Here is a 13,142-nt window from a genome sequence, read left to right on the forward strand (position 1 = left end):
TTACACAATTGTGTGTATTCTTCTTTGTTTGAGGTTGTCAGTGAAGAAGAAATTGGTACTTTAGAAAGATACTGATGCCTGTTTTAAGAAACATGGGAACAAAATAATTGAATGTTCTGTAGGGGGTAGTGTTGCTAGAGAAATACAGTGTAGCAATTTCTGATAACTTAAATTCACATGCTAAAATTAAATAGCTCCTTAAATATGTCTATACTGTAGAGGAGGTGGTAATACTGGACAATCCCTGAGGAATTCTTCAGTATGTTCAGCAATCAGCTTAATCTGTTAGTAGAAATAATATCTACATAATGAACTGTTCAGTACAGAAAAAATACTTTTTTCCCAATGATAAAATAAAAGTATTTTAATTTTTTTCAGAATGTTGGTCTTATAATGTCTAAAAGTTATTTATGTTGTACTTTATTAGCGTCAGGTGTTATAAGACAGAAATAGCTCTTGTTTGAGTAAAAATAGCAGAAATTCTATCATATACAAAAGTCTTAAAATGCAATGCTTCTCTTAAGATTTCATTTGTTTTTATAGCACTAAAACCACATACAGAATAAGTGACAAAGTTTAAAAAAATTGTATATGGATTACAAAAATGTGTGAAACTGCTTTGGCTAGTGAGGATGGACAGACTGACAAGGAAGCTGTATTCAGCTACAAATGGAAAAGGCTAGGAAAAAGAAATTAAGAATGCAATACAGAGGAATTGAGTCTTTTTTTAGGTGGAAAAAGGAAGGTGCTTACTCTCTCTTGATTTTGCTAAAGATTATTGTTATTATCTGAGTACCAAATAACTAGCTGGCACAGTTTTTTCCAGTAGTCACTACTGAATCAGGAGTGCATTTTATTAAAACAAGTGAAGTACAGAGATGCAAAAGCATTCTTTGAGAGGCATCCTGGGAGTAATCAAACTCACACACAAACACACACACACAAAGTTGTGGTTAGATTTTCTTTGTTACTGTTTTATTGTTCCTTGAGTTCCTTTGTGAATAAAAATAAATAAATCCAGGAGCCATATTTAATCTGTTTATAGTGTGATGGATTATTAGCAAGAGTAGTAAAATTCATCTTCATGCAGGGGATCATCACCACAGTATGAACGATTTAAGAGATAACTTAGTGCCCTAATCTGTCTGCTGAAGTTAATACATAACTGTATGTAGGGTTTCTGGTAGAGGAGGAGAATAAATCCCCTTCACATCTGAAAGAATGTTCATTACTGACAGGAAGGAAGGAAGGAAGGAAAAAAGGGAGAAGCAGAACAAAACCTGAACAAAGACACTAAAGATCCTTTAATAATCAAAGGATTGGTGGCTTATTTACTCAGTGACAAATTTAAAATAATGTGTCTTGTCCCTAAAAGACTTTGCAGTGTTGGGTTTGGGGGATGAAAGGGAAAATAAAGAAGGAATTGATTAGTTAGACTGTCCTTAGCTGTTATGATAATGTGAGCAATTACAACGTGCCCTTTCCCTGTCTTTCATCTGTGGCACTGAATATTGTTATCCCTAATAGCCATGTGATTTAATGATGGTGAAAAACAAACAAAACATCATTTTTGAATCACCACATTATAACATCGGTGATTTTAACATAGAATTAGCATAGATTGAAATGTAACATTGTTTCACCAACTATGCTTTTCTTTCTTGCTTTTAAGTTAATATATATAGGTATTTATGAAGTTTATTTCTCCCTAGGATGATGTTTTGCAAACCTTGACATTTACCTAAGTCATCATTCTGCTTTCATTTGCTGGTAAATGCAACTATATGAATACAGGCAGATGAGACTACTGACCCATAACTAGCTATACTGCCATTTTTAAACCTTTTGTTTTTCCAATTAGGCTATCCTAATCATCCTTGTATTTCTTCTTAAGTTGCTGTGCACAGCTGAAGTCAAGGACAGAATTGTCCAATGGCTGATTGTAGGTTTGACTGTCCACCGTACTGGGATTTTCTTATGCCCAAGAAATTAATGAGCTCAGCTCTATCTTGCATCCCTGATTACATTTGCAGAGGTAGCCAGGGTACTTTTTAGCCGTCAATGACATCTATACATAGTACAGGAAAGAATGAGACACAAGAGAATTTTAAAAACATGTAATGAGTTAACTGACTCCTGCAGTCCTTAGAAGAAGATTTCTCTGTCATGTATCATTGTTTTGCACAAATGCAAACATAACACCCTTGGTAAAGTGAAACAAATAAGCAAATGTGTTTAATTATAAATTATACATCACATCGCATTGTCCTTCTACATCTCCTACAACAGTTGTTTCTTCGTCTCATGCAAGTCAAAGCATGTGTAAATCATCACAAAATCTGAATTTTAAAAATTAAGTTTCCTCAGCATGATGGAAGCTGACAATCAGAATTTAGAACTAGTACACAGGCATTTGTACAAAGTTATCTTCTTTTCTTTGTAATAAATATGAACAGAGAAAATAAAGATTCAATGTCTATTATTTCTAGGTGGTTTCTGAGCAGCTGATATTAAGTATCTGTAAGCCAAGCAAAACCCCTTTAAGTCCATAAACAAGTTTGTTCTCAGTAAATGTGAGAAAAATTGGGGCCTGCCTTCTTCCAGAGGTAGGTAACCATCTCAGAGCTGAAGTTTTAACTGGTATTTTTTGAAACTTGCCTTTCTGTACCTTATTTGGAGGTTCATCTTACACCTTCCTTGTTTGTAGACTGCTTGCTTAGATTGCAATTAGTCTACCTCAAGAGATCAAGCTTTTGCGCATGGAAATGGGGTGGATTTGTACTTCCCTGTCAACCTGCTACAACCAATCATGCTGCTGTAGGCACCTACTAGACTACCTATGTTGTAACTTTACAATTTACTAAATTATGTGTCTTGTACACGTCCAGACTAGTTCAGACTGTTTCCCATTAAAGCCACAGTGGGATCTAGAACTGTTTGCTTAAGTCCCCCAGGTAGGCAACCCCCTAGGTGTGTCAGGAGGCTGGGTATGCCTGTGCACACACACTTGGGAGCACTCGGCCAACAACCAAAGTGTGACAGCTTTTCTTTAGGGCACAAGTGGAGGCAGAGATTTTAGTACCTCACTTTATACATCTTAGTGATTAGAACTTTTTCTAAGAAGGTGAAGACAGTGGGTTCAAATCAGTCCAAGAAATGCAAGCAGTATCTTCTCCTACACAACAGAGTTCAAAACAGAACTGTCTTATCTGTCAGGATCTATGACTCCTTAGAAACATCAAGGATAACCATATTTACATTAATGAGATAGTAATATGTACCTTGTGCATGCTGTAAGACTGGCAACACAATGTAAACTTTATTCTGCTGTTACAAGATCTTGATTCAGTGTTGGTAGGGCAAACAAAAACAGTCTTTTCAGTTATAAAATAGGAAAAAATGCATACTTAATTTCTAAATGTACTAATTGGCCAAACAAATGCCAACTGAGAATTTTCACTCGTGTATAAAAAGTAGATTTCTTTACATGATACAATATAGCTGATAAAAAATAATCACTATTTATTATAATTAAGATAGCCAAAATAAATGTGCAGCTTTAAAATAGTTGCAGCTGTGAATGCTGTTCAGGTATACATAGATATTTACATAAGAGTTCTAGTTGGGTTTTTTGAGTGATTGTGGGTTTGGGTTTTGTTTTTTTTTCCCAAGATTAAAAATACCTTATACTCTGAAGGGAAAATATAATTGCTAATCCACTCAAGACAATTTTTGAAGAGTACCAAGTGGTATGCTTCGTTTATGTATAGTTCTCGCACTGCTTTTTGGTCTGTATGTGTACCTTTAGACCAGCTTCCTGGTTTTTGCTAATACAATTAATGACCTGAAAGGTTTTTAAAAGCTAGGTTAAGTTTATGCTTAGAATTCTATATGCTTAGAATAGCAGCATATAGAAAATGTTTAGAATAGTAGTGTCTAAATACAGAATTGTAGTTCACAGAAAATTGTCCAATTACCATCTGTTTTTAGACTGGCCCAATTGTGTATGATTATCACTTTTATGTATTTTAACATTTATGTGCATGCAGAAGACAGATATTGTACTCAGCAAAAGGATATAAATAAAAGACAATGGATTTTTTTAGAAAAGAAAGGTCCTTTTTTTTAATATACTTTGCTTCTTGCAAAATTACCCTGGAAATTAAACTCTTAAATACACACACAGAAATACACACACTTCAAGTTTGCTTTGTTATGTTTGTCAAGATTAACTAAGCACACCTCTTCAGCCCCTTTTATATGAGGTCCTACTGAAGACAACTGGCTTTTCTTGAGGCTGAGGGAGGAGGAGTGGAAGGTGGTTTGGTTTTTTTTACATCTTTAGGATGAGCAAATATTTATTTCCTTAGTTTATTCTTTTTTGGGACTGCTGTTGACAAATCCATCAGCAGTCACTATCAGGAAATACAGATTGCTAACACCAAGGTGGTTTTGGTTTTGTGCAAATGAAGAGTATTAGAGCTGGCACTACTTTATCAGAATTCAGAAAATAGGATTGTCAGCTTAACCAGGTTGAGTGGCCAGGAGCTGATTACCTGGAATGCATTTAATAGCATTTAAATTCTATTTTATCAAGAGCTGTGAAACCTTGTGTGGATTATAGGGACAGCCGTATGCTGACTTGGCAGGGTTCTTCAAAATATTCCATTAATACTGTGACCAGAATTAGAGCTATACAGAGAAAACTAAAGCTGTAGTAGTGCTTTTGGCACCTTTTTTGTGCATTTAGCACAAAGTGGAACCCTTGCAAAGTGGGACATCAAGGGTTCTAGCTCACTGAAGTTCTAGCTTAAATTGTCATAAATGCTTGATATGCCAAATGTCTTTAGGAAGAACCTATAATGATAATAGAACACTTTTGTCCTTAGCTTGTGTGACTAACAGAGAAGCTCTTTTGCTGCCTGAGAAATGAGACATATTCTGAAATGTAAGCAAGAATTCTGCATTTCCTACCAACCCACTCTCTACCTACTTAAGCCAGGACTAACCCTACACACCATTGTTTTTCCAACATTGAGGCCCAACAGAGCACCTCTTCTCATTGGCCTATCACTTGGGTCAGGAAGTTGTCATCAATGCTATGCAGGACCCCCCTGGATTGTTTATGACCTGCTGTGTTGTCCCTTCAGCAGACGATGGGGTGATTGAAGTCCCCCAGGAGGACCAGGGCCTGTGAATGTGAGGCTGCTCCTAGCTGCCTGTAGAAGGCCTTATCTACTTGTTCTTCCTGGTCAGATGGTCTGTAGCAGACACCAACTACAATGTCACCCTTGCCTGTTTTCTCTTTAATCGTCACCTGTTATCTCTCAATTGGCTGATCATCCATTTCCAGGCAGACCTCCATGTATTCCAGCTTTCTCTCTTAGTGTGTTAAGCACCCTGTTTTTTATTTTTGACTCATGATTATTGAAGAGCTGAGTAAATATTGAGTATATCAAATAATGTGTCAGGAAACATTGATATATTGAGAGAAAACTCTTATTGAAAAGACCGGTTACTTCTTTTGACAAGTACGTCACACAAATTGATATATGTTTTAAAAGGAGCTGCTAATCCAGCCCTACAAGGGTTGAACCTAGAGTAATATCTCCAGTTCACAAGCATTTGCAAGCTATTAAGAGCTTGTTGGATTTTGGGGAATGGAGATGGGAGTTATACAGGTTTGACTATATAGCTGGTAAGCAACAGGATCTAAAGGAAATACCAGCTTGCATTTTATGTAGTTCTAAACTTTATACACCTGAGTTCAAAGAAGAACCTGTTGCTTGAATGCCTTTTGATATAATTCCTGAAGTACAAGTAGAATCTTAGGATAAAGGTTGAAAAAGCTTTGTTTTGTTAGATGTAATGTAAACCCTTTCATCTCAGTCACTTCTTTTCTGATCAGATTGTCACAAAAAATTTCCAGCACTACGCCTGAACAACTTGGAGGGTGATTTTTTTGTTTGGGTTTTTTTTTTTTTTTTTTTTTTGTTTTATTCTGAAGTCTTTGGAGTCGCTATACATACTTTGTCTTTCAAACTCTATTTTAGAAGGCTGCAGTTCCCTGTAAATTAAACCAGTGGATATTAATGTATGAAGGGTTAGCAATTGCAGGTTAAAGTCTTTATTTCACCTGGATTAGGGAAATGAAGATTGATTTTCCTTGTGTGTATGAGGCAATGGTTAGTGCTAGGAGCTACTTATTCAGTTAGAGAACAGTTAGTCATGAAAATCAGGTCTATTTATGTTGGTTTCTAGAGGTACTTCTCTCTACAGAGGGAAGAGTGTTAGAGATTTCCTGTGTATCCTTCCTTTCCCCATCTCCGATACCTAGGAACATGTACTAGGTGTGGAGAAGTTTTTGCAGCTATGTTAGGCAGAAGAAAGAGGATGTCTGTGAGTTTAAGAACAGTGTAAAGAGGAGTGGTCCCATACAGAAAAGACAAAAGGCATCCTATAATGGGAAGCAGGAGATGAGACACACACACACATCCACGTTCTTAATAAAATCTGTGGCTTCTGCAAACCCCTGTGAAGTCAATGCATTCCTGCAGAAGATGAATTCTGCCTAATTATCTATGAAGAAGTCTTAAATTGGCTCTGAACCAAATCCAAAGCCTGTTAGAATAGGTAAGAGAGGTGGAAGGAGGATAAACTACTTACAAACTGCTTTTGGTCATTGCGTGTTAAGGATACTTAAGCTCTATTCCTTGCTCAGCCAAGAAGTTCTTTTGAGCTCTTGGACAAGACACTTTTCTTCTTTGTGGCTCAGTTTAATGAGTAAAATTGGGGATTCTCCATTTTACCTTTTTTTAATCTTGTACTGTTTATAGTGTTCTTCACATACATTCACTGTACAGTTGCCTGTACAGCTTGTCTATATAAAAAGTTCTGAGGGGAGGGGGTTGCTCACTATTAAGGGGTCGCAAATAATAATAAAATAACAGTCAAAAATGTTAATGGCTTGATGTTGTAAACCTGTGATTCTCTGTTGTAAAATGTTATGAGGTTAGAATAATGAGAATAGAAATAGTCAATGGGGCAGAGAGTTGTAAAACATTAGGTATGTTTCAGAAAGTATTATCTAAATATTGTTGGTATAGTAAAACTTAGATTTATGACAGTTTAATGGGCATTAGGTGGCTAATTGGATTTTTTATTAGCTTTGTTAAATGAGAGGGAGTTGTAAAGTACTAAGTAGGCAGTATTCAGGTTGTCAGAGTCTACCCAAACCCCAGCCCTCCAACACTAACCCTAAACTCAACCTCACCCTTGATGTCTAACAGCAGTGAATGTTTTGGGGCAAAGAGTGCTTAACACTTTTACCTAGTCTTTCCCATTTATACTCAGGACGACTCTGATTGCCTGTTCTGTTTCTTTTGTGATTTGGAGACTGAAAAGTATTGCCTAATCTCTGCCTTGCCTCTGTTGACAGTTTAACACAGAAATGACGTTAATTCATTGAGGGTACATTGGATTCAATGCAAGACTCACCACTTTCATTTCAGAATTCTGGGTGATTGAGGGGCAGGGAGAAGACCTATTTCAAAATGTGCTGAGTAGAGTTAAATAAGAACAAGTCTGCGTCTTTTTCCAGTGTTGGTTATGCTTTCACTTTCATTTTTATTAAGAAAAGCTTACATGGTCTTTTGAACAAGAACAGGGACAGTTGTCTCATTTTGGTGTCTGCTTCACTGTCTGAAGTAAGAGAAGCACTTTCATAGAATCATTTAGGTTGGAAAAGACCCTTAAGATCATCAAGTCCAACCGTGAACCTAAGACTACCAAGTCCACCACTAAACTATGTCCCTAAATGCCACATTCATTACACATTACGTTAAAGGCAATAGTTACTCATTCAGACTAAAAGTTGGGGAACACAGGCAAGACCTTTAAAGGGGTGCATATGGAAGTGCGTGATGCTCCATTGGTGTAGGAGAGTTGAGTTTTTTCATCTGTTCAATTAGAATCTAATTTTATGGTAAGTTGCATGTCTGTCTAGAGTTTTATATATTAACCAGATGCAGAAATTATTAAAGAATGGGGCAACAATATATTAACAGTAGTCCTGAGAGAATTATCTGTGTATTTTGTACTATGGTAATGAAATGAGAACTGTATTTTTAAGACACTAGTCTGTTAGATATCATTAATAAAACTATTGCTGTCTACCACAGTAGACAGTGTGTGTGTATATATGTGTGTGTATATATATATATACACACACGCACACTTTTTTTAGTTGGTCCTGAGTAGGTCTCATTTGGAGTACTATATTTACTGAGTATAGCAATTTAAAATGACAAATTGAAGCTTAAATGACAGTTCAGAAAATGAAGCCTACAAGGAAGCCTACAAGTGCAGAACTGTATACAGACATCATAAAAGAAAACAAAAGGGAGAAAGAAAATGGATAGTATAGAGAAAGGGAAATATTTATAAAATGGGCAAGATCCAGCAGTTGTTTGATAGTAGGAACAGAGAAGGTAGGTAGTTATAGAGACTAAGAAAAAATATTAATAGAGAAATGTATTAAAAGGCTTGGTCTCTAGAATGAATACAGCATATTCTACAGCTGCTTTTGCTAGAGGAAGATGCTCTATTGCAGCAACCACCACCAAAGACTGACAAATAAACAGAGGTAATTTTTTTAAATTCATGTTTCATTAATGGATTTATTATCAGTATGATTGTTCAAGTAATGCTGCAACATAAACCTAGATGTTTATTCTGTGGTGTCCTATCAAATATGTACTATCCCATTCTAAATGGTTTATTGAAGTAAAAATAAGAATTTGTGTGGTTCTCAAGACAGTGTTCTTCCACCGACTATACCAATTATCAGTTTCACTTTAAGGATAGTTTAAAGGTTCACGTTTACAGCTGCAGTGTCATGATTAAAGGTGCCAAAGAGGTTCTGTCTGTCAGGGAGTACTGCAAACCTCTGGAAAAATATTTTGTAGTGACTCATTTGTGCCTTAGTGATTTTTGAAATATTGGCAGATAAGTGAAACTGTGTCAGAGATAATTTATTGGTTAGTTAATACCATGTTTTTTCAAGTTTCCTGAAATAATGAGGGACATCTGTTTTGTATGCAATAAACCACCTCCACTTTGGCAACCTGTTAATTTACTTAAGTGCACATAGAAAAGCATGTGAATCAGTACATTTTGTGTAAAATGTGTCTCTGAATGTTCTGTTTTCATTCATGTTATCAAGCAGATTAACTCTATTAGTGGACTTTTTTTTTCTTCTAAGACATAATGGATAGGGTGCTGAACATCATTTAACATAAGAAATACTTAATCCTCCCCTCTTGGTTGTGATTTTGCAAGCTAAGGAGGAGTGATTTGTGCTAGGAGACTATAGATAAGGAAAAAGAGCCTCAAGAGCCACTTTTGACAATCATATGTGCTCTCTTTCAGAGTGAACGTTCAGTCAGTTCTCTAGAGTAAGGTGTGCAAGGTCTAAATTGCTACAGGGACCCATGTTTTATGTGTTCTTTCTAAAAGCTCTTGTCCCTAACAGTTAGCACTATTAAAATATTGTGACCCCTTCTGGGAGGTCAGTCTTGGGTTTTAAATACGTCTTCTGTTTGAATAGCTAAATTGTACTTTATGTTTCAAATTACTATTGTTATGCTAGATTAATTGCTGATGTTTTTCTAAAATAATTTAGGCACCAGGATTAGCTGTCCCCTTATTGCGCTTTGGTGTATAACTGGGAAAGTGTATATAGAAGTAAGTGCTTTAATGCTGACAAATCTAGGAAAAAAAAACCCCTCCAAAACAGATAAATCCAGAAATTGCAAATCTTCTGTGTATTTCAACATAATATATTAAATTATTTTCTGTATTCTCCAAGCATCTTTATAGATTTGCTTGGTCAGAATATTGATCAAATCTAAATGCAATTTATGTATAGGTATCTCTTTACTTGTTCAGTGATACTCTCTTATAATGCTTTTCTACATGAAGTTCTTTCAAGATCAAGATATTACAGAGAGAAGATATTTAGTGAAATAAATGGCTATGTAAGAAATATAAACTTTAATTTAATGTATGCATAAAGTAGAAAAGGTGTTGCTATTTATATCTAAAAACAAATAGAGTGGATTCCTTCATCAGAGAGTGCAAGCAAAATGGAAAAGAAATCTTCCTAGTCCAGAGGAAAATCAAAAGCTTTATATTGTTACTTATAAGAACGTCCAGGTTATGTGTTACAAACATTAAGGATGGTTATGAAATTGAGTACAATGTCTATATAAATAAGCTTTTACATTTTAAGTTTCTGCTCCGGATAGGAAAGCTGTAAGTGGACAAGAATTAGTTTAAGTAGAAATCAAAGGTAAATAAATTGACTCACAGGATCATTAAGGTTGGAAAAGACCTTTAAGATCATCGAGTCCAACTGTCAGCCCAACACCGCCATGCCCATTAAACCATGTCTCGAAGTGCCATGTCTACACATTTTTTGAAAAATGTTACCTTCATTTTTATTGTTATGCAAAATAGGTGCTTGGTTTCAGGTTTTATATTATTATTACTACTATTGGGATCCTATCCTTTGTTTTCCCTTGTAACCCATTACTTTACTACAGTTTTTTTCCCCCTCACCTCTCCCTGCACATCCAAAAAGAAAGAAAAGGAAAAGAAAAATACCCTAGTTGTTACATTCTAAATTCTACTGCAGGAATTATTTTCCTCACCAAATAATTAATATGATACCAACATAATGTGATAATTTGGCTATATAAGATGTATATAAGATCTCCCAGATTTACTTTTTTAAGAATTGATTTAATAATTTCCTCTTCTTTAGTGGCCAAATTTATTTTCAGAGCAGCTTTTCAGCTGTTTCTATTGTTAAGTAAGAGGAGCACAGATGTGGACTCACAGTTTTGGCACCAATGCATTCACCATATAATTCACAAATACATATTCTCTAGAAACTGAACACTATCTTTTAAAAAGAAATGCAAACAAGTTCATAAATGAATGTTGCTTTTCACTGCTGCAACCTCAAAAAAAGAGTTCATTTTTCTTTCCTTATTGTCAGAGTTTATCTGTTGATCAACACACTTATGTTGATTGATTGGAAAAAGGTTTCCAGTAAAGGAGACGAACTCTATTACTAAACAGTGCATCAGAATTTCTGTAATACTAAATAGTGCATCATCTTCAAATAACTTAACTTCTGAGAAAACAATTTTTTTCTCCACTTTACTGCAAGGTAAAATGATCACAAATGCTTATTTAACAATAGATTATTTCTTCCTCTTTTTTTTCTTTTTAATTGCTGAATTACTCCCTGGCAAAATAGATTATGATGGAAGATATAATGTTGTAACTGTCTGTCAAATCATCATTTTTAATTCTGAAGGACTGTGATTGTGATGCCAAAAAGAAGCATTAGCATGCTTCCCAAATCTGTGACTATTCAAGGTCCAATTTTTCTGCAGCTTGAAACAATGCCCTTCATTAGCAATTTATTATAGCCTGCCAGGTACAGTTAAAAAAAAAAAAAAAAAAAGGGTAATAAATACCAGATAAGAAAGGCAAAAGTATTCAGACTGTTAGGACAGATAATTGATAAAATATCTTTACAAGTCTAAATCCAAGGAAAGCTCATCTCTCAACTGCTTTTTCTAGCACGTGATAGGTATTTCTATCCAAAGTACTTTTAATTGTTTTTAATGCAGGGTACAAGGAATTTAAACAAATCTAACCACCTATGGTGGGATTAATTCACTTGGGTTTAGACATCTAGATCTCAACTCCTCTTATCAGCAATAAAGGGAACTACTTTGAGAAACTCTATTGACTTGTTTTCCTAAAGTACATGCCTTCCCTAGAATGGAAGGGATTTGTGGCTGATGAATTTAGTCCTTATAAGGACAAGGCATTAAATTCTCACTCTTAGTGTCAAATAAAGTTGCTCTTTTAGTGTTGTATTTGGAAACCACAGATAATCTGCGTTATGTGCCTTGAATTTTGTACTAGTAACTCATACTATCAGCCTCTTCTCTAATATAACTATAATAAAGAGTTTATCTCTCTGAGATCCTAGACACCCGAATTTCTGAAGCCTTTACCTGTTTAAGTTGATTTGCCAGCAGGGCGCTATAAAATGCCATTTTCTAGGCATCTGTTTTCAAGTTAGTTCTTCAAGCTGTTACTCAGAATGTAGCAGTTTAAATGTGCCTGTACTAGTTCAACATAAGAATTTGATTTTAGTTTATTGATGTCCTACTTTCCAAAAGGTTGCAAAATGATGGTTGTATTTGAAACTAGATAGTGGCCATCTGTACTTAGTGTGACATTTCTAATAGCCCTTCGGTGGAACAAATAATTTTAACTTCAGGAGACAGTACTTTTTAACAAAGTGATTGCGCTTTCAACAGTAACACTGTATGTCATAGCCTGTGGCCATTAGTTTTTAATTGTGTGACTGTGATGAAGGCAGTCTTGCTAAGATTTACCAAATGTATGTCTTAAGCTGTTAGGGATGAATAGTTGTTCCAATTAAAATTACTTAAAATAAAATATACAATCTATTCAAATTATTGACTACCACCTATAATTTCCATTTGGAAAAGAATTATATCGACTGAGGTTTTTTATTTTAAGATATATATTTCAATACACTTCAGTCTGAGATTTTTAGAGGACTTGCCAAAATCAACACTTTTCTCTCAGAACTCCTCTTGCCTGTTCTCGCTTACTAGCAAATCTATTTCTACAGTCCTGAAAACTAAAGCATTCTTAAGATCTGTGTCACTAGATTTTGAAGTATTCCATTTTCAATCAGAGGTTCTCGGAGCACTTATGAAACCTAGTGAGGCAGACAAAAGTGTGTTGTCACTTCTTTTTCATTGATAATTTTCGTATGTGAAAGAAATCAGTTGCTAATACCTGTCACTGCCCATCATAAGTGTCATGTCTGTATGACTACCCTCCCTCTAATAAGTCTGAATGTGACAGTCTGAAAAACTCTAAGCTCAACCTTCTTTCCTTGTTATGTGCTGTGATTTTTTAAATATACATATTTGGGATATTTGAAAGATGCAGGAGATGGAAAATAGGAGCTAACTTTTACCATTTTTTCATTTCATTTCCGCATGATTCATTAGTCTAAA

The 13,142-nt window shown here is 35.2% G+C and overlaps 1 protein-coding gene across 3 annotated transcripts in view; it reads left to right on the forward strand.

Moving 5' to 3' along the window:
• The window catches only part of NCAM2 (neural cell adhesion molecule 2), a gene marked incomplete at its 3' end in the record, with an annotated part of 311,617 nt that overhangs the window by 90,132 nt on the left and 208,343 nt on the right, over positions 1–13,142 (forward strand). The gene's annotated exons all lie outside the window — the stretch shown is intronic.

The sequence above is a fragment of the Phaethon aethereus genome, assembly GCF_964289735.1.
Source record: "Phaethon aethereus genome assembly, chromosome: 1".
Taxonomy (NCBI): domain Eukaryota; kingdom Metazoa; phylum Chordata; class Aves; order Phaethontiformes; family Phaethontidae; genus Phaethon; species Phaethon aethereus.